Below are 16,526 nucleotides of genomic sequence, written 5' to 3'. Positions count from 1 at the left end.
TGGCCCCTGAAGTATGAGGTCTGACTTACATTTTTTTTTTTTACTTTAAAATGGTGAAAAAGCACACACATTCAGTACAAACCAAACTTTGCTTTTTGAAGCATGACTTCTTTTTGAAATAGGAATGTGCAGTCCATCTTTCTCTCACAATGCTGGCTAACAGCAGTGGAACACACCTCCTAGTCAACCACACAATTATGGGAGAAAAAACAAATATGATAAGGGTGTCCAGCCTTTTCAGCTTGGTCGGGCTGCGTTAAATGAAGAGGAATTGTCTGAAGATGTGTATAAAATATATAACATAATGTGCATGAGTAACAAAATTTTCATCAAATTATTTTATGAAGTTATTCCAAGTTTAATAATTAAATAACAAAACTTACATGTCTTCTAAATAATAATAAAAGGCCACCTGTCTTCAGACACACACATCACAAAAATGTAGGTAGATTGAAATGCTATAGTATAGGTAATTGCTGCATTTTACTTGCTAAATGGCACGAGTACATGTGATATCTAATATAGGTGGGTTTCCACTTGACTGATGTGTGTGGCAGGTGCAGAAGATGGAGCTAGCAATGCACTGTGCCCTCTCTTCTACAGCATTTTTCTGTTGCCTCAACAGCAGGAAATGCAGTCATGAAAAATATTTCTAAAATTCACATAATAGTTTTAAATGTTAATATTCTTATGGGGCTGCAATGCCAGGAGTCCATGGCTGCATGTGGATGTGGCTGAGACAGTGTTTTACCAGCAATTTGGGGATATAGACATTCCATAAATTACATGAGATATTTTATATTATGATGGCTTGCTGTTAGATGATTTTCTCAATTTTAAGCTAATGTAAGAGTTTTGAATACATTTTAGATAGAGTAGGCTAAGCTATGATGTTTTGTAGGTTTGGAATATTGAATGTATGTTTGATTAGGGTATTTTCAATGTATGGTGGATTTCTTGAGATGTAAACATCATAAGTTTGAGGACAATCTGGATTTTACAGGTCCATCTTACAATTTTACCTTATGATATGCTATAGCACTATATATTATATAGATGGTATAAATACTATTTAGCATATAATATAGATAGATGTGTCCATATAGATACTGAGGATTTTATGTCATGTACTGGGGATGAAAGGTAATAATACCTGTCTATGGCTCACCTTAGAGTAGAAAAGGAAACTCAAGTTATGTCAACAATGGCAATAAAATGTGTTAACCATTACAATCAAGAGAAATCTATGTTGTGATTGAGGTACATAATGATGGAGCCAGGGCAGTACATTGCTGTGATATAAACAGATATTGACAATGTAGTTGTTTCCATTAGCCTCTATTTGCTAAGTTTCCATTTCAATTTACCAGACTGTCCCATTCCCCAAATATTTTGGAGAATTGGGCTATTAGTGGAACAACCACAAAGATCAGGCATTGCCCAGATACCGATCAGGCAGTTCATGTTGATTTCAAGCAGCTTGCTGAGCTAGAAAGAAAGGTTAGTGCAGTAAGCTACAATTGGGAGAGAATCCTGGCTCTACCATTTACCAGTTGAGTGAATTAACTATGACATTTCACCTGTCTGACCCTCTGTGACTAATTCTCTAAAAGAGGGAAAGTGCTTCTTTCATAGAATTTGTGCATGCTTACCTGTTCCCGTGGTCAGCTTCATGCCCCACATAGTTCCTTATCCCTGACTAGATAGATGCTAGATAAAACATATCGGCTGAAGAGGTCACCTGAAGTGGTCAGGTTCCTGGTCCCTGGACTATATAATGTTGAGTAACAAACCACAACAACATGAACCATCGCTGTGACTGTTCTTTCTGTAGATTGTTCATGAAAATACTAAAATGTGAATAGGATAGAAAAATGCTCAGGGGTTCTTGGAAGTTTCTATTCATTATTGGGAATTCATGTGTCTTGTGTATCCTTAAATCTAACTGGTTGTGTCCAATTTAAATTATCTCAGCACAGCAGAATTTAGGGCCACTGATTGACCAGTTTTCAGTTAGTCTGTCCTTCTGTTTCTGTGTCTAAAGTCTCAGCATTTCCTGTTTAGGTTCCCCTCTTCACCTGTCTCTTTAGAAACTAACACAGCACCCTGAAGAAGCATTTTATAATTGGTGGACTTCGGAGGCTGTGGTATTAAATGCATTAGAGTCCAGTTTTGTGTTTAGTGACCTCCCTGCCTCCCCTCGACCATACATTGATTTGGAAAGAATTGAACTTTAAGTATTTATTAAGGAAAGGCACATGGATAACACATTTCACTTCTGAATTTAGGAATCTAAAAGCTTCACTGGAAAACTTATGCAACAGCTAAACTATTCACCTTTCATTGCCAAACTGGCTGGAAAGAAAGGTTGGACATTTTATGAATGCAATTGATACAGACCTCCTTCTTCTACGGATGGTCAGAAACACATATTTAGTGGAAAATTTCCTTGCAAAACACTATTTGGAACTATTTTAAAATCAATTTTTATTTACAGAAATGCTGTCAAATGCCACCAAGGCTTAGATCCAGCCCTTTCGTTTTTCAAACTTAATAGCAAAATGCACCAGGAAAGTGACTTCTCTATTCCTTCAGATATTTGCACTCTTTAGGCTCTTTTCAGGTTAAGGCAATCCACATTTGTTAGTATCTCCGGTACCCAAGGAGAATGAAACCATATTCTTGAATGAATTGTAGATCTCTGCTAGAAGAAAGACAGATGGTGAGGCAGTTAAACATCAGGAAAACTCACGTTCAAAAGCCCACCTGAAATTAAAAGGATGCCATGAGAAGTAACGTGCTTAACTTCATCACTCCCCAGTATAGGTTCATTACATGAATTACTGTCCAGTACGCTTAACTGGAAACTTCACGCACTAAGATATGCGGTCAGCGGCTTTGCTTGTTCGGGACTGATCTTGGGGTTTCAGCAGCACCTGCAAGAAAAGTAATGCAGCAAGATTACTATAACTACAGGATAAAAAGAGACAGAGGAAAAAAAATAGCCTGAAAAGCTTTGAGGGTTTGTGCTTCCTCTACAAACCCACTTGTCGAGTAAATTAAAGCAATCCTCCCAGCTCAGCTTCCCAGTCTTCGAGCATGTCTCAATAAACTGTGTGAGATCTTAGCCCTTCTAAGAAATGAATCATATTTTCCCTGTCGTACTTGATCGCTGTTGACTACTAATTCACCCGGTATTGATCTCAAGGTCGTATTTCTTACTGTTTAGATGGAGAATTATCTCATGCTATTAAAATGCTGCCAAGTTTCAGAAGCCCTTATAATCCTTGTACCCAGAGGCCAGGTTCATTCTTGTGAAACATGGCAGGACTGGGCATTTAGACCTGACTTTTTGACTCTTTATTTTTTGTGCTTTTTTGGGTGGATGTCTATTTGTGGGAAGCAGAAAAAACACTGAATTTCAGTGGGACTGAAAGTGAATATAGAAAGGGGTGACAGCTCTGCAGAGAACTTGCTAGATTACCTTCCTCTAACACTTTTCTTTGGTCCTGGAAAATTCAAGTACCTTATTAAAAAGCTCCTTGATACCGAATTTCCTCTTATAAAAAAAAAAAAAAAAACTTTGTCTAAAATGTAGACAATGTGAAAAAGGGAAGATGTAAAAACACCGTGCTTCCCTAATTATAAATGTAATATTCGTCATAGAGAATGTGGACGACTTAGCCTAGTACGAATAGGAAAATAAAATTGATCCACAGCTCACCTCTTAGGGGTTGCTGTCATCAACCTCTGTATTTGGGAGAAATAACATCTCATGCGTAAAAGCGTAGACTCTGTGTCAAAAAGCGTTGGACGTGACCTTAGGAACCACTATTTAACAGTAGCATGATCCTGTGCAACGTGCCCACTTGTATCATGGGGATTTAGTGCCAACTTTAAAGAGGCATTGTGAGGGTCAAATGAGTCAATGCATGCAGAGAACTCATCTTGGTTCATAGCACCCTAGAAGCACTTAATACACGCAGCTATCACCATCAGATATTCGGTGTTAGCATTTCTTCTTTCTATAAGCAAGCATGGAACTGCGCATGTGCAACTGAGATTTCTAAGCGCTGGTCACCATGTAAAAAGAAATGTTGATCAGATAGTTTATGTATTTCATATATGGAGCACCTGAATTTAATGTACTTGTCATAAAAGTTTATTGAATCAGAGTAATTTATATTGTTGCATAAATCATAAGTCTGAATAGGAAATGGAGGTCCATTGCTTCCCTAGGCAGCTGAGAGCGATTCTAAGGCAGCTCTTACAAATGGAGCAGATAGAGGATGCAAAGGGCCAACTTGGCTCTGGGCACGAGGCTCATATTAGGAAGGGAAATGAAAGCTAACCTTACCGGTTACCTTCCCCAGTGGGATAGTTGTTGAAGCAAAGAAAGGAGAGTGAGGAAAAGAGCTTCCAAGCCCATTACCCATTGCCTGAATGTTAACAGAGGTCTTATTGAAAATACCACCTCAGTGGGATTTGAGCCTGTGACCTATGAAACATGAAGCAGCTCTACTGCCCAAGCTTCTGGAAAAGATTTTGTCCTGGTGGAGAGAATCAAATTGACCGGAGCTGGCATTTAGCCAAAACCCCAGGGAGAATAGCTTCTTTCTATTCGAGGTGGGAGGAATTGGTGGGAAGGAGGGTCCCAGTTGCTGTAACGATTATCTTTCCAAGAACTGACCTCGGGAGGCAGAGTACAATTATCTGGGTTGAAATACAGCCAAGACCTGGGGCTAATATCTTTGCTTCTGTAAGATGTGCCAAGGGGTTGTTAATGAGCCTCTGAGTTAAGACCTAGGTTTGCAAAAGAGATTGAAAGAAGAGAGGGTGTTAGGCTCGAAAGAAGTGGACTTGAGGTTTATAAACTTTTCACCAGGTATTGCTTTGATGTTAGCTCAGAGGGACGAGCAATAGTACTGTGGTTGCCTTGAAGACCTTTCTGACCTACGCCATGTATCCATCCTTTCTGGATCTCTTCTGAAGCTATTCATTGGTGTTGCTGCTGAGTTGGGGGAGGGGTAATTTAATAGTACCGAGTTGACTGGGAGTGACCTATTCTCTCCAGCCAGCACGTAGGACCCACGTCAAAAACCTTCAGAGAGACTGAGCTCTTCAACCCACCTCCACACCCAGGCTCTGGGTGTTTCCAGCACACCATTCACTTGCACCCCCCCATATTTTTTCATTCTTTTTCAAGCGTGCATTTAGCTAAACACTGGTTTCACAATACTTGAAGATTTTTGCTTAAATCGTAAATACATATACACCTTTTAAACATACCAATACAGTTTTCATACACACATTAGCTTCTAACTGGGAAATGTGCTCAGAACATACCAGCCTCCTTTCAACATAATCATTTTCTGACAGGTGAGCAGCCTGCATCCTTTCACAAATGAGGAAGCTGAGGCCAGAGATATGCAGCAATTTGTTTAGCACCCTCAGCTAGTTTGTTTTGGGGCTGGGGGCTCAGATAGTCTTGATGTACCTACTGGTAAGGAAAATTATGAATGACCTTAGCTCTTCTCTTTTTCACATTGTATGCAGAAAACAAATGATAAGCCTGATTGGTATCTCTCTGGGTTTTGTATAGTAGTTAGACTTTCACTTAAATTGGGAAGTTATGTGCTGGTGACATGCTAGAGAGAGCGCTGGTCTCCCTTTAACAAGACAGCCCTGCAGGCACTGTCCCCTTCAGCCTGTTACACGCACACAAGTCCCTGGGCCTCCTGTCTCCTGTGCTGTGACTCCTGCTCCTTCGCCCTCTCCCTTGTTCTGGATGAACTATTTTTTTCCCCTGAAGGGCCTCCCCCATCTGTTTGGCTTGCCCCAGCTCATCAGGATGTCTTTTTGATTTAAGGCCAAATCGTCACTCCCAGGTCAGAAGGGGCCTCCTCTGGGACCCCCGGCTGCTTTCTGCATCTCCCAACCCAGCAGTTGCAGGGGCTGCTTCCTGGGACTGACATGCCTCTCCTCACACTGCACCTCATTTGGTGCTTTGTTTTCTCGTTTCTTTCCCAAGTCTTGGCAACCAAATAGCACCTCCGCACAGTCACACACTTAGACCACAAGTTGTCACTGATGTTTTCCAGGATGGAAACAGCCTGGTTTTTTTTTTTTACCTTTTTCCATCTGAGGCTAAATGTCATCCCGAGAACAGGCTGGGAGAGCCTGGCAGGGCACTGATGATGCAGGGAAAATTCTGTTCTGGCTAAAGAAGAGGCAAGTTCTCTGAGCCATAAAACTGTACGGGAAATGAACAGGAGCCAGACACCGTGGAAGGAAACTCACCACCATTCACTTTCTTCTCTATTCAGCATATGTTTACAGAGCACTGATTTCATAAGGGGACATGTGTGGCGCTGGAGGCCAGGAGTATAATATACAATCAGATGATGCTCCTGCCCCACAGGAGACACAGAAACTAGAATGTGGCAATATGGCTACTTTGACAGGGGTGAGCACTGAGTAGCAAGAACACATCATGATGTAATGAGAGACATACACCCTACGCATTGCTCAGTGGGGAGACCCTCTACAAACTAGAGTGAGTTTGAGCTCAGGTAGAATTTGAGCTCTGGAGTTCAGCCAAGCATGGGCAAAGTGTGCTCAGGCAGTGGTAGCAGCATCCATGGAAGCCGAGGAGAGGAGGGACCACTGGAGGGACTGCAGTGGAGGGAGAAAGATAGGGGGGATCTTGTGCAGAAGGTGAGAGCCACACTGAAGGAATTGAATCCTGCCTTAAAAAAACAAGAGGCATCTTCAAAAGATTTGACAAATTCATGTTGCAGGGGCTGAAGAGGTGGAAGCCGTGAGAGTGCAGTGTCATTTGCCAGAAAAGGAGAGGGGAGGACGCACACCATTTTGGTGGCAGTGGGGATGAGGATGGGTGGCAGTTTTTTTAGAGGATGACATGCAGGGCCTTGGGACTGATGAACAACTAAAAGGATAGAATCCACAGAAGCCTTCTTCCGGCCCAAGGCAATCGATGGAGGGCAAATGGTCGATGAAATAGAACACCTAGAGAGTCAGACATTGTCATGGTGGGGCAGAGAAAAATGTCATTTTGGGTATGAATATTCTTTTGGTACTGAGGAGGATTTCAGAAAGATTGACATGAGCTCAGCAGATAAGTTTGGCCTGGAAGTTTCTTCTAAGATCCTCAGTGAATATTCCCTATGTCCATCTGGACCACCATTTTCTTCCCTGGAAAACAGCATGAGAGTATCTCAAGGCTAAAACATCAAGAAAATGTAGCAGCTCCTCAGATACGGACAAGGCAATAGTGTGCTGCTAAGCAAGGCCTTCTCTGTCTCATCCGCCTCCTGGGATCTTGTAAACAGGCAGGAGTTCTGGTTTGGTATGCAGTGTGGTTAATGAGGCACTTGACCACCCAGCATGCAGTGGACATCACTGGCAACCCATTTCCTAGAGCACTTTCCTTATCTCATTTGTTCTTCCTAACAGAGCTGTAAGAAGAAGAAGAAGAAATTTTCTTTTATCTTAATAGGGGAGAAAATGAGCTCAGGGAGGAAAGGAACTTGCTGAGGACCACGCAGCTTGGAATTGGTGGAACTGGGAGAGAGACCAAGCTCCTCCTCCTTTCAGGGGTTCATTCTTCCCTACCCATAATGCTCAGTTTGGAGAACAGCCACCTCTGTTGTCTAAAAATCCAGAGCTTCTTGAAAGCACAGATTTATTCATCACTGAGCCTTTTCTGTGTGCTCATAAATAGATAGCCAAACTACTGAGGAGGTTTTTGATTTTTGTTTTCAATCAGTCAATGTATCAAACTGATTATCTATCTATCTATCTATCTATCTATCTATCTATCTATCTATCATCTATCTATCTCTCTATCTACTTACTTATCTCTCTATCATCTATCCATCTGATCTATCTAATCTATCTATCTATCTATCTATCTATCTATCTATCATCTATCTATATCTTCTATTGAATGACAAAGAAAACACTCAATGCAAGATTAAGTGACTGAATTTACTTAATAATATATTTCCCTTCCTGGTAGAATACAACTTTTCTGTTATGGATAATTTGATTTTTTTTGTTTTTGTGTTGCTTTGTTTTTGTCTTCATTATTGTTATTTTGTTATGTTTTTTTTTTTCTCTTTAAAAGAAAAAAAAAAAAGAAAATCCTGGGGATTAGGGTTTGGATTTTGAGTGACCACTTTGTACCTTCCTCCTTATACCTTCCCACTTCTCATAGCTTGAGAAGCTTCAATCAAAGCTCAGGTACTTTGTTTGTATCATAAAGTGGTCTTGGGTAATCTTTGCTGAGCAGGAGAGAGGCCTCATCCTTACAAAAATTTATGACTGTATGTCTAAGTGTGGAAGTGTGTGGGGAAACTGTTCTTTTGTGTCCCACATTATCAGCAGCAGATGTCATGTGACATTTTCTGGCTGGAGAGGTCTCCTCTAAGGAATAGTGTGCCCTGGTGGTGGTGATGGGGTAGGTGCATTATATACAAGGGTGGAAATTTCTGGTTCTTTCAGGTAAAGATTTCCCAATATTATCACGTATCTTCCAGATTTCCAATAACCTCCTACTTCCTAATGGAAGTGAGCGACCAACTCTGACACATATGAAGAATCAAATATTCTTTGAATTGAAAAAAGGGAAAATACAGTTGGTGAGTTTTCATCACTAATTTGCCTTTCATAAACTATAAAAGCACTTGGTTATTGCAGTCCAAACACACGTCAAGCATGCTGAGAGGGGCCCTGGCTGTGGAATTGCCTGGTGTTCACATTTTACTAATATAGAATCCAATAAAAGAGAAGAGACTGTTTACGATCATGAGATATTGGAGCCTTGGGAAGGAGTCATGTTTTGTCCTTCCTTTCCATGTGAAGGTTCTGAGTCCCAGTAGTGGGTCGTGATTTGGCCAAGGTCAGATGCTACATTGGGCCTGAGGCTTTTGGAATTCTAACAGTGTTCTGCTTCCTCTACAGAAGGAAAATCCTCCAAAGTCCCAAATGTGTTGAGCTTCAGAACTTGTACTTACTCTGTCAGATGAAGATTCAGGGTAGAACCTTTCTCAGGGCCTAGGAGAGCTGGTGTTTTTACCTAAACTTGACAGAAGACCATGGGGTATCTCTGCTCCACGTGAAATTCTTATTCATAGCCAGTTCCATCAGAAGCAGCTATAGAATAAAGCAATATTCCAAGCACCCCAAGAGATGGACAGTAGGAATACTTCATAAATAAAGAGAAAGAATTGGTGGAATAAGCTTATTTGCTTAATAAAAGGATGGTGGGCAATGGAAAGCCTGAATTCAAACTCAATTTTCTGTTAAAACTTTATGTCTTTCTAAGCAAATGTTCCACATCCTCTGCTCATAACTACTGTCATTTATGTTTCAAAAATTCTTTTGAGATACGGTCTTGCTATATAGTCCCAGACTGACCTTGAGATCATGTTCCTCCTGCCTCAGCCCCCTGAGTGCTAGGATTACAGCATCATGGCTAGCTGTTACTGACATTGATGGTTTTATGCCATAGCTTTGCACTAAGGGTTCCTTGGGTATTAATTTAATCATCATAATATATATAAAGTCTACGTTCTAGTCCTGGCCATCTACTGACCAGCTCTGCCAAAGGAAAAAGAATCTCTCTGCCTTTAATCCTTTCCTCTGCAGCAAAGAGGCTTAGATATAAAATCTCTAATGTCTTCTGCACTCTGGATAATCTCTGAGGTAAGGCACTGAAGAGATGCCATGGCAAATGACTTCTCTGTTTCCAAACATCTTTTGCAAAATTATCATTTTGCTCATTAGCTTCTGAAGACCAAATTTAGATTCCATTTGGGCCCATATGCTGTAAGATATAACTGTGCAATGCAGGATAAGTTTTCTGGGTTATTGCTCCATTTGTAAAGCCCCAACATTTTGATATTTCACTGGCTTTATTGTTTTTGTTCAGATATTTGTGATCGTGAAAACAAGGCCCAAACAGAAAGGTACCATTCACTATTTGGGTGAACTAGGATCCTTTGCCCACCCTCTTATAATGTCATGGTAAGTGTTCCATAAAGGATGGCTTATCACTCTTAAGCAATTACCATCTTGGATAGAACAGTTTTCTTCATTAGTATCACACATTCCACATATAAGGGGTTTGAGAGTGAATATATGAGAGTTTTCTGCAGAAACACAGAGGGCCAAGGGCCACATGCCAACAGCAATTAAATGAGGAACTTCTAAATACAAGGTCTTAAATCATTCTGGCAAATTATTTTACTGCTTACATCCCTTGTGATCCTCAAAGGCTGGTGATGGATTGCCATTGGTTGAAAAGATGTGGAATATATGATATTAACCTTAGTTGCTAGAATGATTAAGGTCATTTCTTCTCCACAAGTAATGGATCTCATTCTGAGAATATTAACTATAACAAAGTATTTCAAGTTTCAATAAAGAACTTCTTGGTTGAGGATCCTTCACTATCCCCTCATGAATGGAATAGGTTGGTTACTATAGATAAAATGTTGGTTATAAAAAATTAAGAAATTCTTTTTTCAGCCCTTTATCATTTTGTAGGTGAGCATATTCACAAAGAAAGATTTATAATCATCTTTGAATTTCTTAATTCAAGCAAACTATGATTTAAGATGTTAATGATAAATTGTAGCCCGTGTTTCCATTCCTGGGGATGGCTTCATTGTATTCCTGTTGTGTACAGAAGAAATAAAGCACAAAGAGGTTTCTTGATTGTCTCCTATTTATCCAGTTCTAAGTGGCATTATAAGAGCTATAATTTGTCATTGCTTTTCTCTTCTCTGAGGACTTCCTACCAGGTGGTAAGGGTACTAAGATCTCTCTCCTGCATTCTTATCAACAAAGATATCACATGTTGTTCCACCCATAAAGAAGAAAACATGCATTTAACCTATTTTCAAAAGATTCAAAATGATTTAAAAAATTCTCTAGAGTTCTATTTTACAAAGTGCTTATCCGGAAAGTATGAAAATATCCTTCAACTTCCAGACCCTGAAAAATGTCAATATAATTCTACAGTTGCGTTAAGCAAGAATCAAATTTTCAAGCATTCTTCCCTTATTAACACGATAGTCTTTATATATTTCAGAAACACAGAATATTTCCCTTCACTTACATGACTCCTAGCTCTCCCTTTTCAACTCAAATATCTAACCAGTTTTCTAGAAAAATCATTGGAATTAGAACTCAAAAAATGTAGTTCCTAATTCAGGTCATTCATATAAGATTATTGTTTGAATACTCTTCCTTCCAAGCTGATTCTGCAGTCACCACCATGCCATCATCATCCTAATTGAAATTTGACTTTAAACTGTGCATTTTATGGGTTTATCATTTATTCACAAATGTCATCATTTTGTATAGTAAGTGAGGAAAAGTATGGGTGTATCTTAAAATGTGATTTATAAACTCTTTATGGTTGTTGATATTTAAAATAAGTCAATCTTCTTGCAATGGTTTGGATAAGTGTTCCAGAAATGTTGATGGGTTGAAGGCTTGATTCCCACTCTGTGGGATACTGGAAAGTAGGAGAAAATTTAAGGAGTGGGGCCTAGTGGGAAGAGGTTAGGTCACTGGGATCTGGTCCTGTAGAAATACTGGAGCATTGACCCTTTCTCTTTTTCTTCTTATGGTAGCTGCCACGAACAGGTCTTCTTTGCTACATATTATTCCCACAATAGACTCTGTCAATGTAGACCCAGAGCAACAAGACCAGGTGACCATGGACTGCAAACTTAGAAACTCTAAGACAATATAAGCTTTTTAAAAATTTTTTACATTGATTACTTCAGGTGTTTTGTCATAGTAATGAAAAGTTGACCAACACACTTGTTGAATGACAAAAAAAATCAGAATGATCAAGTTAAGCAAATATATGCTTTTTGCCTTGAATAGAAACTTTAAGCTGTTAACTTTTTTCCATACTGGTGGTCCAGATTGCTTTATTTATTTTTAAGAGGTCAAATTTCAAGGAAATGGGAAGATAATCTCTTCATTTGTTATGTAAATGGAGAAAATGATCTAGCCATATTTTTCTTCCCTTTCATCGAATAAAAAGCATATCAGAAGTCTTGAGGATAGTACATAATCCATAAAAATGTATAATCCTTTTTTAAGTGTCAGCAAATATTAAGCAATTGATTTTCTGTCTTATTCAGCTTCAGTACTGGTTATGTTTTGTTTTGTTTTTTGGTACCAGGAATTAAACTCAGGACCTTGCACTTGCCAGGCAGGTGCTTGTGCCACTGAGCTATATCCCCAGCTTCTGTTTCAGTATTGGAAGAAGTCAAGACTTCCTCATCTTTACATCTGAAAAGCACCTACCATGGCCACTGAACAAAGTGCTGCTTCATAAATATAGCCTGAAAACATGATGATTGGCTAATCTGAGCGAAAGGAAATTCCAGGAAGGCTGCAGAAATGGTTTGGCTGTGCTATTGCATTTTATGTTTGCAGTCTATCTGCTATGGTCTGAATGATTGTGCCCCTTCAAATTCACGTAATGAATTTAGGAGGTGATTAGGTCATGGGAGTGGAGCCCTGATGAATGGGATTAATGCTTTTATAAAAGAGGCCCCAGAGTGGTACCTGTCTCCTTTAGCCATATGAGGACATGGACAGAAGGCATCATCTTTGAAGCAGAAATGGGCCTTCACCAGGAGGAATCTGGCAATGTCTTGATCTTGTACCTACCTGCCTCCAAAGTCTAAGGCACACATTTTTACTGTTTATTAGCTACTCAGTTCTTAATATTTCTTTACAGCAGCCCAAATGGACTACCAGTCACACATAGTATGGAAAGCCAAAATAACAGGGGCATGATAGAAGCTGAGCTGATAAAAGTTCTCCTCACTGGGGATATAGCTCAGTGGCACAGTGCCTTCCAGACAAGTACAAGGTCCTGAGTTCGATTCCCAGTACCAAAAAGAAAAAAGAAATAAATACTAAAGCTCTCTTCTTGTATTACCTAGCATTTTCTGTAACAAATCCTTCATCTTGTCTTGTCTCAGGTGCTTGAAAATAGAGTATAACAGGACCAGTTTGCTTTAGAACAAATCAACTTGTGATAAGACTATTTGGGTATTTATTGTAATGGTGAACTGAGGATACTGTTTGCTTTCTGGGACTCTGTCAGCAATTTTCTGTTTTATACCAAGGATAAAACCAATTCATACATCTATACTTTAGGGTTAGTTACAATTGACTTAGTTTTTAATAATCTTGACCCATAAATAGTGACTTGGTAAGGAAATTATTTCTATACTGAGGTTTTAAAATTGATTTGTAGATTAGACCTCCAGTCATAGAATCTCTGGATTAAGGATCACTCAATTTATACATAGAAGACTTTGTCCTTTATAAAAGCACTCCTAGGTGTCAGTCTATCCAACAAGAAAGCTGGCTATAATTGTAGCATCCTCTCAGCATGCCAGATGTTTCTTCTGCTCAAAGTCTTTTTGGATGAAACCAATTAAAACTGCTTTGATTCACTTATATTTTGGTTAAAACCATTCTGCATTCTTTCTTTTGCTGCACATAAAGTATCATCCACAGAGATGAACAATAAGAAACAAATGAACTGCGTGTTGAGTGTAGCCCTGATATGCAGTCATCACACCTGGGCCAGTGGGAATAGCGATGTAAAGACCTTGCTAATTATACACTGGAAGGAAGGCTTTCCTCCTGAGGATGGTTTTAGGATATGTCTTCCATAAACAGCCCCTTTACTTCTCATTAGGATTTAAGATGTACATATGAAATATAATTGTTTCCTGTCCTAGATTTATAATGCTGACTTCACTTGGAAATATTTCCAGAAGTTTGTGAGGGAAAATAAGAAATTGAGGGCATCTTCCTTTATGTATAGCTGTGCTTAAAATACATCTTCACTCTTTAAAGCTACATGTGGCAGTATTTTTGTGCTCATGGAGGAAAAGCAGCACATTTCTGAAAGTTTGATTTTTCTCCTTTTGTTTGTCTTCTTGAGTAGAAGCTGTTGTGATGTTTATAAATACCCCCCAAGCAAATTGCTCAATGTGAGTTTTTCTTGAATAGCAATTGTGAGAGAAAAAAGCAAGAGGAAATGTTCAAAGCAGAGGTGGCTCTGATTCCTTGAAATGGTTGATTTGTCTGAAGAATATATTTCGGAAGTTGCAGAAGCAAGTCCATTTCCTCTCAGTTTGAGATGAACATGAAGGTCAGCGGTCTTCTGCAGATAGATTTTATGGGTCAGTTACAGGCTTGGAGAAGGAAGCAGGATATGGTAGTGGAGATGCAGAGTGACCCACAATCTGGAAGAGCTGGGAGTCTTTTAACTATAGTGATTGATTCTATTTCCAGCTCTAAGGCTTTCATCACTAACCCAAAGATTTCACAAATTAATGAAGCTTTTTCTGTTTCTGGTGGATTAAGTTCTACATCTGATGGTTACATAAAATCACAGTTAACTTATTATTGGCAGTGGAAGGATTTATGGCGCTTGGGTCATTTGTTAAGCCACATCTCTATTCTCTATCACCTTAAGATCAAAGTGGAGAGAATGGAATTAATAAACTTCAGAAAGAGATATTCTAGGGGGAGGTGGGACACAGTTCATCACACCCTTGGCTATGTTACCATTTCCTTGTTTAGCTTTACTTCATGAATAAAAATCAATGGTTCTATTGGCAATGAAAAGCGCAGTACTGAAGCATCATTTTCCTGACATGGTTGGAATCCTGGGAGCACATCAAGAACAAATAAACTTGCTCATGAGGCAAGAGGAATACAAGTCCTGATGGCCATCCATACATAAAGGAAGTGTGCCAGGAATGCTTACGATGGGCCTGCAATAGTAGAGCTAGTGCATTTGTGTTTGCTTTTCTGTTCTGATAATCTGTTTGTTCCATCATGTTAAAGGCTATTAGTGAAAAGTAGGAATGTAGTAAACTAACTTTTATCTGGGCCTTATGTGTACCCTCTATACTTCCACACATAGTGTCTGTCTGAGTTCCATGGATAACTGTTGCTATCTCAGTCTCACATGATATTCAAGGCTCTGAGTGGTGAAATGATGTTCCTCTAGTCATCAACTGGCCAATGGCAAGTACATAGATCTTTTGTTCCATAAGTGAGTTTTTTTTAAGATACTGCATTCCTATGAACTTCCTATGAAGCTCTACCTGTACCCTTGATGAGTAATCTCCTCTAGGACATTCAGTCCTCCTTAAACTGGAAAGAAGAAAGTCCAGGTCAAAGTAGAATGAGATTTAGAGTTTGTGCATAGTGGCATCACTTTGTTTCTACCCAGATTTCTGTGCATCTGTTGTTTTATCCAATCTGAGAAAATTAAGTTTTAAAAAATAACCCTGACTGACCCATTGGGTCTGGCTACATTTCATCTTTACAAATACACAAGAAGCTATACCTGATAGTGTCAGGATTGGGCTCAAGGCTTAGTGTTCAGAGACTTAGACATAGTGTACCAAAATATCCCTCACTTGTAGGCTAAATCCATCATACATATTTTAAAAATGAAATTTTTACTTTTTTTTTAGCCTCTACAGTAGTAAAATCCTCCATGGTTCAAAACAAAAGTCCCATGAATTTATTCTTTGTGAGTAATGTTATAATTTATTTTTTATTGTTTTTATATTAGAAATATAACTGATTTTTGCTGTAGATAATTTTTTCTAAAAAGAAAAAACAAGAAAAAAGATGAATTTTCAGAGCTATGGCCTTAACTAGGCAAAAGCAAGTGAGTTCTTTTTGCAGGCAGAAGTGTTGATCTTCACAAAGCTAATATACAAATATACATGTCTTCTTCAAGGACTAATAAATGAGAGTCATTTTGAGAATATGACTTTTTAAAATAATAAGTAACCATCTACTCAATCAAGAGAATTAAATAGTTCCATATACATGTTAAATCAATCACTCATACAGAGTGAATTCAAGGTTAAAGGGAAATTTTTGGAATGTATAGGCAAGGACATTCTCTAAGTCACTTTATGAAGTCAACTGATGTGGAACACTAAATAATATAAGGGTTGCATGAGCAAGGTATAACCCAAGTTACTGTGATTCTTGAAAAATTACTAAAAGAATTTCGTAGATTGAATCCAGCAGAATACAAAGGAATATGTTTTGCCATACGGGATTTTGCAGGAGAAGCACAAAGGTGGTTCATTCTTACAATCCCATCACTCCTTGCTGAGAACACACAAGGGCTCTGCTCAAAGGGCAGCTTATCAGTGAAGCTTCCCCACCCCATTCTCCATACAATGGCACCACTGTAACATTTGTTTTATGCTTCTTCATATCATGCATTCTCTTTGTACTGTTCATCTGTAGCCAACAGTCTATACTTTTCTTATAGCATCAGGTTGGGTAGCAAAACTCTTCCAAGGAGATCTCCGAATGCACTCTCCCCTACTTTTCTCCTACATTTTTCTGAGTTCCATCCAATCTGGCTTTGACCTTGTTTCTCATCTTTCAGGTTCACCATTTCCCCCATT

Source organism: Chinchilla lanigera, unplaced genomic scaffold (genome assembly GCF_000276665.1).
Source record: "Chinchilla lanigera isolate Chin_1 unplaced genomic scaffold, ChiLan1.0 scaffold00015, whole genome shotgun sequence".
Lineage (NCBI taxonomy): Eukaryota > Metazoa > Chordata > Mammalia > Rodentia > Chinchillidae > Chinchilla > Chinchilla lanigera.
This window is presented reverse-complemented; position numbering follows the sequence as displayed.